Source organism: Capricornis sumatraensis, chromosome 4 (genome assembly GCF_032405125.1).
Source record: "Capricornis sumatraensis isolate serow.1 chromosome 4, serow.2, whole genome shotgun sequence".
In the NCBI taxonomy this organism is placed as follows: domain Eukaryota; kingdom Metazoa; phylum Chordata; class Mammalia; order Artiodactyla; family Bovidae; genus Capricornis; species Capricornis sumatraensis.
In genome coordinates, this window is record NC_091072.1 from 164,307,272 (window position 1) to 164,319,001 (window position 11,730).

The following is an 11,730-nucleotide window of genomic DNA, read 5'->3' on the forward strand; positions in this document are numbered from 1 at the left end:
AGTAAAAGCAGAATTTCTCTTTCATCCTTACAAAGTGTCTGTGGTTCATTTGTATATATTCCTCCAGCTTTTTGAAAAACACTTTAAAATTTATATTTATTGACACGCAGATAATATAGGTTCACTTTTAGTTCAGTTAGACAAATAACGTGTGTTGTTTTACAACTTGCTTTTGTCATGTAACAGTATGACTTTGAGGTGTCACCATTTCCTGTTTGGGGGTTTTCCAGTGGTTTTAATAGGAATATAAAAGTCTTTCTTTAGAACAACATGATTCTGCTATAAGCAAACTAGGTTCATGTAGCATCCACATTCAGGGAAATTCAGAAATGTCTTCATTGCCCTGCGCATCCCACCATCAGGAATGGAGGAAACTGCCAGCAAGGAAAGTCTCAGTAATGAACCCCAGGCACCCCGTTAACCCAGCTCTCAAGGAGGAGGGCGGGGCGAGGACAGCTCACTGGCTGGAGGGAAGGTCTCGTGATGCCTGAGTCTCCAGCCTGGCCGGTAGCAGCCCAGAGAATCCAGGACAGAGAGAGGGTAGGAGGAGAACAGAGGAGGGCAGGAAACGGGCCTCCGGGCGGCAAAGCACGAAGGTCGCAGAAGAGCCTGGGGGAGGCCAGCGGGTCCGCGGAGGAGCCACGGAGAGAACCCCGGAGGACGCTCCCTCCCGCTCGCCCACCCCTGAAGGTGCCAATGAGCCGGCGCAGTCACATCCGCTCCCCTCACTAAGACTGTGCGCTTCAGGCTGGTCTCAGGAACACACTTCTTGTTTCACTTGAGTGACTTAATTACACCTCCCCTGTAATTTCAGGTTGGGTCTTCTCTGCCTGCCTTCCCCTCACTTTTCACTCTGGCCTCAGTCTTCATTTTTTTCTGGCAAACAAAATACGGTCAGCAGGCAGAGCTGACTGCATAAAAGGCAAAGGTCTGCCTCTGAGGAGTAACATACACTCATACTGTTATGCTAGTTAACTTATATTTATTGATTTAAGTTAATATAACATAATGCGACATAAACATATGCATATATAATGTAGAGAAATATTAAATGTCATGTACCATTATTTTAATATAATTTTATATATCAATGATATATGTTAATGTTAATAATATACAGGCTGATTTAGTTAACGACACTCCTGGTGAGAAGACTAATGAAGAGGAAAGAAGTCAGAAAAAAACCCAGAAATTTGAAGATCTTTGCAAAAAATCCACGCTCTCGATGTAAATGGCGAGCCGTGCATGAAGGTTCTTGGCCAGGGCTCCTCACGGGCCTCTCCCGCCCCTGCTATGGTCAGCAGTGGACCAGGGAGCGGGGGTCCGGGCAAAGCCCCCAGGCCGAGGCCGGGCCGAGACCCCCGCCAGTCTCCTTCCTTCTGTCACCGAGTGTCACCTCCTCACTGACACTAGTGCACACGCGTGTCATCACTTCTCCCACAGAATGAAGGGTGTGTGTTGCAGGAGAGCTGGAGCCAGCTCACTGGTGACACAAATCTTAACACCATAGAGAGAGGGAGTTGGAGGGAGGGCGACAGATGAATAGACAGATGTGCCCCGGCTTTAGACTGTAGGGTGACATTTATGATACTAAAACTGGTTAGCCTTTAGGTTGTATTTTTATCAGTGCCTGTATTAAACAATTGATTAGTCACCTAAATATCATAGATTCTAAATCATAAACTAGGATTCTAAAATACTGTGGTTTTCTGGTTACCAAAATGCCCTTGTGAAGCCAACGTTCAAATCATCCAGTGTCTTCTTTTTGTGTTTGGTCACATGTTGTTTTCTTTCTTAACTTTTACTTTGTAGTTAGGGTATAGCCCGTTAACAAACTGTGTTGTGACAGTTTCAAGTGAACACCAAGGGGAACGGTTCAGCCAAACACACACATGTGTCCTTTCTCCCCCAAACTCCCCTCCCATCAAGGCTGCTACATAGCATTGACATCCATGTGCCGAACAGTGAGTCCTTGTCGATTCCAAACCAAAGCGGGCGCTCATTGCATCATCAGAGACTCTCTCAGAATTTTTCCCAGAGGTTAGTGAGGAGTTTCCTGGAAAACACTCAGCCCAAAACCTTTTGCCAGAGGAAGAATGTTTATATATGGGTGTTAGTTTTGAGAGAATTTGGTGAACTGGACCAGCTCGTACAGAGATGGAAACAGCTTGTCACCATCAACATTGTCACCATTCCCCAGTAGGTTCAGCCTCCCCCGAATGCACCCTGAGTCCTGACCACTGAACAGGCCAAGCCCACTCTCAGTCCCCAGCGCCTCCTCCCGCAGGGCCTCAGCCCACAGGAGATGGAGGGACTGACCGCTCATCCCCTCCTCCCCCTACTCATGGGCATGGAAGAGCCCAGCTCCCTGCTCTGGTTGAAGGAGAAGGAAGGCCCAGCAGCAGCCCTGGAAGAAGTGCACAGGGGCCCCTACATTCCCAGGAGTGCGGGCTCATCGTGTAAGGCCGAGGGGACACGGGGGCGGGAGGAACCTCAGCTCTGGACACTGTGGGATCTGAGGAACAGGAGAGATTTGGATGGACTGGGGCTAGCTGGGAGGGTTCCCCATGGTCTAAAGCACAGGATGTATCTCTCTGGGCTCAAAATATTAACTGCTGAGCTCTAGCTCCCACCAAAAGAGGGTATTGGTCAGAGGTGTCCTGAGATGTAAGAGCTTCTTAGGCAGACAAGAGGAGATACTAGGAGGGTGTGAACTGCCTTGTAGAGCCTGAACCACACGCCCAGCCTTCTGACCCCAGTTTGGGGAGGTAGCAGTGTCTTATGCATGTCCCTCGTGGCTCAGATGGTAAAGAATACACCTGTAATGTAGGAGACCTGGGTTCAGTCTCTGAGTCGAGAAGATCCCCTGGAGAAGGAACGGACAACCCACTCCAGTATTCTTACCTGGAAAATCCCACGGACAAAGGAGCCTGGTGGGCTACAGTCCATGGGGTCGCAGGGACATGATTAAGAGACTAACACCCTTTCAGGTGAGGACAGCTGGTTTGCTTGGGCCTGATCAGGGAGGGGCACAGGTGAGTGTTGCTTCTGACAAGTGAAAGAGTCTTTGGGCCTAGAAAAGGAAACAGCAGTCTCAAAGGCCCTTGCTGAATCATCTAACTTTGGGAAAACAAAACCAAACTTTAGGTCCCGCCCTGATGCTCCAGGCTTGTTGCATCTACCTCGGACTTATCATCCCTTGTCCAGAGGATTTATCACCCCCTGCCCAACTACAAATGCCATCTCAACTAAAGAATACCCCAAACATCCCGCCTGACTAACATTCCCTTATCGCGTCCACAAACCTCCCTTTAAATATGAAGCCTCCCTGATCCCTCTCACGCTCAGCCTGGTCGTTAGGCCAACTGCCTCCCCTCCTTGCCTGAATAAAGGTAACCTACTTCCATTGAGGTCATCTCTCCTTTTCTGCCTCAGCCCAATCTGTACCTTACAACCAGCACTGTACGAGAGAAGAGGGCAAACAGGTGCCCCCAGGGAGTCAAGACAGAGGCTGCTTAGTCAGCAAGGCAGCTGTGAGGGAGGCGAGTGGGCACCCCGTGGGGCCTCTGCCACTGTCCCCGGGTGCCCTGCAGTTCCAAGCTTTGGCCTGAATGTGTCATAAAGAAGGACCCTTTGTGTTTTTTTGAAAAATTATGTAACTTTATTTATTTTTACTTTAAAATATTGTGTTGGTTTTGCCATACATCCACATGAATCCACGACAGGTATACTGGTGTTCCCCATCCTGAATGCCCCTCCCTCCTTCCTCCCTGTACCATCCCTCTGGGTCATCCCAGTGCACCAGCCCCAAGCATTCTGTATCCTGCATCAAACCTGGACTGGCGATTCATTTCTTATATTGTATTATACATGTTTCCATGCCATTCTCCCACATCATCCCACCCTCTCTCTCTCTCCCTCTCCCACAGAGTCCAAAAGACTGTTCTATGCATCTGTGTCTCTTTTGCTGTCTTACATACAGGGTTATCATTACCATCTTTCTAAATTCCGTATATGTGCATTAGTATATGGTATTGGTGTTTTTCTTTCTGGCTTACTCCACTCTGTATAATAGGCTCCAGTTTCATCCACCTCATTGGAACTGATTCAAATGTATTCTTTTTAATGGCTGAGTAATACTCCATTGTGTATGTGTACCACAGCTTTCTTATCCATTCATCTGCTGAAGGACATCTAGGTTGCTTCCATGTCCTGGCTATTATAAGCAGTGCTGTGATGAACATTAGTGTGGACGTGTCTCTTTCAATTCTGGTTTCTTCAGTGTGTATGCCCAGCAGTGGGATTGCTGGGTCATAAGGCAGTTCTATTTCCAGTTTTTAAAGGAATCTCCACACTGTTTTCCATAGTGGCTGTACTAATTTGCATTCCCACCAACAGTATGAGATGGTTCTCTTTTCTCCACACCCTCTCCAGCATTTATTGCTTGTAGACTTTTGGATCACGGCCATTCTGACTGGCGTGAAATGGTACCTCATTGTGGTTTTGATTTGCATTTCTCTGATAATGAGTGATGTTGAGCATCTTTTCATGTGTTTGTTAGCCATCTGTATGTCTTCTTTGGAGAAATCTCTATTTAGTTCTTTGACCCATTTTTTGATTGGGTCGTTTATTTTTCTGGAATTGAGCTGCAGAATTTGTTTGTATATTTTTGAGATTAGTTGTTTGTCAGTTGCTTCATTTACTATTATTTTCTCCCATTCTGAAGGCCATCTTTTCACCTTGCTTATAGTTTCCTTTGTTGTTCAAAAGCTTTTAAGTTTAATTAGGTCCCATTTGTTTATTTTTGCTTTTATTTCCAATATTCTGGGAGGTGGGTCATAGAGGATTCTTCTGTGATTTATGTCGGAGAGTGTTTTGCCTATTCTCTCCTCTGGGAGTTTTATAGTTTCTGGTCTTATGTTTAGATCTTTAATCCATTTTGAGTTTATTTTTGTGTATGGTGTTAGAAAGTGTTCTAGTTTCATTCTTTCACAAGTGGTTGACCAGTTTTCCTAGCACCACTTGTTAAAGAGATTGTCTTTAATCCATTGTGTATCCTTGCCTCCTTTGTCAAAGATAAGGTGTCCATCGGTGCGTGGATTTATTTTCCATTGATCTATATTTCTGTCTTTGTGCCAGTACCATACTGTCTTGATGATTGTGGCTTTGTAGTAGAGCCTGAAGTCAGGCAGGTTGATTCCTCCAGTTCCATTTTTCTTTCTCAAGATTGCTTTGGCTATTCGAGGTTTTTTGTATTTCCATACAAATTGTGAAATTATTTGTTCTAGCTCTGTGAAAAATACCGTTGGTAGCTTGATAGGGAGTGCATTGAATCTATAGATTGCTTTGGGTAATATACTCATTTTCACTATATTGATTCTCCCAATCCATGAACATGGTATATTTCTCCATCTATTAGTGTCCTCTTTGACTTCTTTCACCAGTGTTTTATAGTTTTTTATATATAGGTCTTTAATTTCTTTAGGTAGATATATTCCTAAATATTTTATTTCTTTCGTTGCAATGGTGAATGGAATTGTTTCCTTAATTTCTGTTTCTATTTTCTCATTATTAGTGTATAGGAATGCAAGGGATTTCTGTGTGTTGATTTTACATCCTGCAATTTACTAGATTCATTGATTAGCTCTAGTAATTTTCTGGTGGAGTCTTTAGGGTTTTCCATGTAGAGGATCATGTCATCTGCAAACAGTGAGAGTTTTACTTCTTCTTTTCCAATTTGGATTCCTTTTCTTTCTTTTTCTGCTCTGATTCCTGTGGCCAAAACTTCCAAAACTATGTTGAATAGTAGTGGTGAAAGTGAGCACCCTTGTCTTGTTCCTGACTTTTGGGGACGTGCTTTCAATTTTTCACCATTGAGGATAATGTTTACTGTGGGTTTGTCATATATAGCTTTTATTATGTTGAGATATGTTCCTTCTATTCCTGCTCTCTGGAGAGTTTTTATCATAAATGGATGTTGAATTTTGTCAAAGGCTTTCTCTGCATCTATTGAGATAATCATATGGCTTTTATTTTTCAATTTGTTAAGGTGGTGTATTACATTGATTGATTTGCGGATATTGAAGAATCCTTGCATCCCTGGGATAAAGCCCACTTGGTCATGGTGTATGATCTTTTTAATATGTTCTTGGATTCTGATTGCTAGAAGTTTGTTAAGGATTTTTTGCATCTATGTTCATCGGTGATATTGGCCTGTAGTTTTCTTTTTTTGTGGCATCTTTGTCCAGTTTCGGTATTAGGGTGATGGTGGCCTCGTAGAATGAGTTTGGAAGTTTACCTTCCTCTGCAATTTTCTGGAAGAGTTTGAGTAGGATACGTGTTAAGTCTTCTCTAAAATTTTGGTAGAATTCAGCTGTGAAGCCGTCTGGACGTGGGCTTTTGTTTGCTAGAAAATTTATGATTACAGTTTCAATTTCCGTGCTTGTGATGGGTCTGTTAAGATTTTCTATTTCTTTCTGGTTCAGTTTTGGAAAGTTGTACTTTTCTAAGATTTGTCCATTTTTTCCATGTTGTTCATTTTATTGGCGTATAATTGTTGATAGTAGTCTCTTATGATCCTTTGTATTTCTGTGTTGTCTGTTGTGATCTCTCCATAAAGAAGGACCCTTTGTGCTCTACCTATGACGAGTTAACCACTAAAGAAATGTTGCCTGTAAGCTTGTACATAAAGCCCCATCTCTGGGAGCCCTGCATCCCGGGTAATGAGCACCAAGCTAAAATACCTTTGTTTAGCTCACAGGAAACTTCCTGACCAGACTCACCTGTGAATCATGGCAGGGAGGCAGACATTAACACATCCCCTCTGGAGCCTGATCAGAATGAGGAAATATTTGACTTTCCTCACACACCACCTTTGAGAATTAAGATAAAAGAAGCCTGAATTCTCACTGAGGCAAGATGGGTTCCGGGACAAGAGTCCTGGGCTTCTGAATAAAGCCGCTGTTCCTTGCCCCAAGAACTCATCTCTCAATTTCTTGGCCTGTCATGAGGTGAGCAGTACAAGCTTGGACTCAGTTACAGACGAGCTGATAGTCTTGCTCTTTTTTGAGAAGATTTCCATTTTCATTCATTTAGTCATTCATTGTGTATTTGAGTCCTGCTCAGAGGCAGGCCTTGCTGAACTCACCCTTGGAGACCCAGCTCAGACCTCAGTGGGTCCACAATGCCTTTCTTGATCCCAAGCTCTGCCCGCACCATCTTCTGCCTCACCCAGGACCCCTCGAGTCTTTAAGCACACTGTGATGAGCTCTCCAGCTTGTCAGCCATGTGAGGACCTTGAACAGATGCAGAAGGGGGCTCAGAAAATGTGATGATGACCAGTAATCAAATCAATGAGCTGGCCAGACACAAACCAGGCTCAGGTCATGTTCACCAAAGGTCATCTTCTCCCTCCTTCCAGAGCCAGAGTTTCAGGGGGACCTTTACCAGGAGCCCAGGGATCTTCTCTGACACTAACCTCATCCAAAACATTAACAGTCTCGGTGGATTTTATTTTCAATTTTATTTCTTTTTACACTTGAAATCACTTCGTGACTATTCCACTGAATACTGAGTAACTGAATGATCACTTCTGTTGTGTCTGGGCCAAGAAAGCCCAATATGGGGGTAGGATGCTAGGAGGAGAAGGTCAGGGGAGTGGGGGTGGTGTGAAACAGAAGAGGCAGGTGGCCATCCCCTTTGTACTTAACCAACCTGACTGTGATGACCGGGGTCCAGATGTCTCCTTGCTGATGGTCTGTCCTTTAGAGCCAGCTGTAGAGGTCACAAGACAAACCTAAGTTCTGGGGCCCCCGTGTGATCCAGGAGCAGTCACTTGTGCCTTCAGAGGGTCAGTTTCTGAGCCACAGTGGTGCTCTCCCTGAGTCGGGCGTGAGTTGGTGGCCAGCCCTGCTCACCGTGAGATGCTGCAGCTCCTGCTCTGCCCTGAAACCCCTCCCTGCAGCCTGGCTGTGTCAGGGGAGGCCTGGACACAGCAGGCATGAGCGAGGAGGAGAGAGTGGGTGCTTCAGGGGCAGAAGAGATACAGAGACACTTGATTTCACTCTGGCCACTTCCAACTGGTCCCAGCCTAATGCCACTTGTCATACACTCTGAGTAGACACGATCTCCTGGGAGCTCAGAAGACTCTCCTGAGAGCTGGGATGTGGAGCTCTGGAGGATGGGGCTGGGATAGCCCCCACATGAAGCTGGGGCTCTGGGGCTCTGAAGCTGACCCGGGGAGTGAAGCTGGGCCTGGCAGGTTTGCACTGTAGACTGTTGAGTGTCTGGCTGAAGCTGCTGACACCTGTGGCCACACCTCCCTCACCCATCTGACCGTTTCTGATCCCAGCAGTTAAGCAGGGCTGGTCTGGCGGGCACGTGACTGAGACAGGAGCTCAGGGGGGCAACTCCTCCACCCGCCTCTGCTCTCCTCTCTCCTGGTCTCTCTCCTTCACCACCTCTGCCCCCCCCCCCCCCCCCCATGTAGTTCTCTTCTTAGGCCGCCGTGGTGAGGCCTGCGTGGAGTCCTGGTTGGGTGGGTGGCACGGAGGGTCCCGAGACGGGGTGTCGTGGCTGGGCTGGTTGCTCTGTGCTCGCTGGTGGCTGAGGGTTGGTGAGGCAAAGAGGCTCCCTGCACAAAGACGGTTCCTAGTGAAATGGACTGAACGACAATGGTAATTTTATATTCTGTGAGTTTTTCACAATTAAAAAGAAAAGAACATGGGTGTGTGTGTGTGTATTATCATGGCCTAGAAAGGAAAATTCTCAAGTCAAACGGAGGAATGAATCGTGTGCTAAACCAGAGATGAGTCTCAAAGACATAGCACCAAGTGTAAGAAACCAGCGTACGTGGCCACAGCGGTACAAATCCATGTACTTTAAACATGCAGAATAGGCAAATCATTAGGGTCAAAAAGCACACAGACAATTGCCCAAAGCTGGGGGGAGTTGGAAGGGGAAGTGCCTGTTTAATGGGTAGTGAGGAGGTGAAGTGCTCCTCTTTGTGAGGAGGTGAAGTGCTCTGATTTAGAGAGTGGTGATAGCTGCACAACCTTGCAAACAGATGATAAACCGTTGAGTTGTACATTTTACAGAGTAAATTTTATGACATGTGAATTAGATACCAACTTAAAAATTGCAGTTGATAAAGGACTGGTTTTTTAAAAGAATTCACCCAAGAAACACATCTTTTCCTGAGTTTTGTTTGGTTCTCACCCTTCTGACGTCTGTAGGCAAACAGACATCTGGGCAGAGATGAGGATTCAGCTTTCCTTCTTCAGCGACTGCCTTCTCTGAGCTGCCCTTCATCACCAAACCACGAGCACCCTCGGCCTCTGCAGGAGCTGCTCTCCATGTTCCTATCGTCCCCTCTCCTTCTCCTCCCCCTGCTCTGAGGGGCTTCCTGCCTCCAGCTCCGCCTCCTGAGTTCAGTCTGGGCTCCTCTCACCTGTGCTCTTGCTGGGCTCCTGGCCGCCCTCTGGCTGCAGCCTCTCCGCCCCCCTGTTTGCTTTCTCTCTATGATAACTGACCTGCTTTAACTGCAGTTCTGAACACCTCCTTTCTCTACTCACAGCATCTGAGTGGCTCCCACTTCCCAGGAAGGATAGTGGCACCCAGGCCAGGCTCTACATGCCTTTCACTCTCTCTCCCCTGCCCCTTCCTCTGCCAGCTCTCACCCTCTGCACCCACCCCGCAGTCCACACCGCCTTTGACATCATCCTGGAGTTTAGATGAACGCTGTGCCTTCACATCTGCCTTTCTTGGGGGAGCTTGCTCTCTGTTGCACCTACCACTGGCCCTGGCTCTGGATTCCTGGCTGCTGAACTATACTCCTCCGAGGCCTTGGCTTGGAAACCGTCTGCTCTGCTGATTTTTCTCTGACTCCCTCGGGCTGTGTCGTAACTCCTTGTCTCTCTTCTGGTCCTGTGTGCCTTTTCTCGGTGAGCACGTGCCTCATGGGGGGGCATTATGTCCTGTCTGACGCCCCTCTTAGGCCCAGGGCTTCCTGAGGACAGGAATCCAGGCACCACGACTCTCCACGACTCTGTCAGGCCCGGAGGTGCTCCCTGGTCAACTGCACGGAGACTGGAGGCTGTGGCTCCCCCGCCAGGCTTGCGGGGCCATCTGGGTCTCACCTCAGGCACTGTCCGCGCCTTGGGGGAGCAGCTTTCACTCCAAGAAACTCCCCCACCCTCTTGTTGCAGAGACAGGCTCTGGGAGGCACGGGCGTTAGGGGTTGTGGCTCTGGGCCCTACAGGAGCAATAGTCTGGTGTGTGCACTTAGCTGTAATTTCATTTCTCATCTTTTTTACTGAAAACACACATCCTACTTTCCTTAAGCAAAGAAGAACTGACCTTTATATTAGCATTCTATAGATTGGTCAACATAATTACCAGTGATAATTTCTAAGGAAAATTATAGAGAACATCTCAGGATGGCATCAAACATTATTCATTAATTATTCATTAATATTAATTAAATTATTCATTAATAGTCCAAAATCTCTAGTTTCTCTCTAAGAGGAAGTTAGTGTTCAGTAATGAATGTTTCAGAATCTTATTTTATTTGGAAATAACCTAGCTATTGAATAAGCTTCTGTCACTTAGTTTAGCACACCCCTAGAAACTCAAGTTACCCCAATCTGGAGAGACTATTTTAGACAGACATTCCTAAAATATAATTATTTTTAATAGTTTATCTAAAAGTTCATATCTCATTTACATTTTTTAGGAGTTTTTTTTTTCCTAGAGGTTTCCTTGTTGACAAACGTAACAGATATAAAAATATAACAATATTTAACTTATAATAAACCTAGGCACAATGAAAATATTAAGCTTAATGTTAATGACTCTCTTAGACATGTCTATATTAGACTAGCAAATGAACATTAATACTAGATATTTCATATTGAATATTTCCCAGTTAACGTGAATCTGATATTCATTTAGGTTAATTTCTCTTGTATTTAGAATTCTCTGATTTGTAAGTACTTATTTTTCTTTGAAGTGAAGTGAAGTCAAGTGAAGTCGCTCAGTTGTGTCCAACTCTTTTCGACCCCATGGACTGTAGCCTAACAGGCTCCTCTGTCCATGGATTTTCCAGGCAAGAATACTGGAGTGGGTTGCCATTTCCTTCTCCATGAGATCTTCCCAACCCAGGGATTTAACCCGGGTCTCCTGCATTATAGGCAGACGCTTTACCATCTGAGCCACCAGGGAAATGTGACCCTCAAATATACGGCCAGCTGACTTGCAACAAGCATCCTGAAAGGACGGTCTTTTCAACAAGTGGTGGTGGAACAACTAGAGAGCCATTAAGTGAAACAAACCAACCAACTACCCCCAACCCTTACTTTAAGTATCTTTGTTATTCAACTTTTCTTTAGGCCAATTATTAGACCTCATGTCTCATTTTGGCAATATTATTAATACAAATAAACAAACAAAAGACACACACTGAGATATACATAAACTGAGACAGACAGACAGAAATCTCATAGTTTTCCACTTGATATTTAAAATGTCTCTTTGACACCCCCCCAACCCCACCACCATTTTTTTTTTTTTTAAAGTTCTAATTTGCCCAAGGCTGAGGTCTCAGGCAAAATGGGCTGTGTATTTCAGGGACATGAAAAGGGTTAGTTCAGTTCAGTTCAGTCAGTTCAGTTGCTCAGTCATGTCTGACTCTCTGCGATCCCATGAATCGCAGCACGCCAGGCCTCCCTGTCC

General features: G+C 45.6%; 1 non-coding gene across 1 annotated transcript; it reads right to left on the bottom strand.

The window, feature by feature from the left end:
• Positions 1 to 11,148: 11,148 nt before the first annotated feature.
• TRNAY-AUA (transfer RNA tyrosine (anticodon AUA)) lies at positions 11,149 to 11,220 on the bottom strand. Its single transcript has one exon. It is a non-coding gene; the product is annotated as a tRNA-Tyr (tRNA).
• Positions 11,221 to 11,730: the final 510 nt, after the last annotated feature.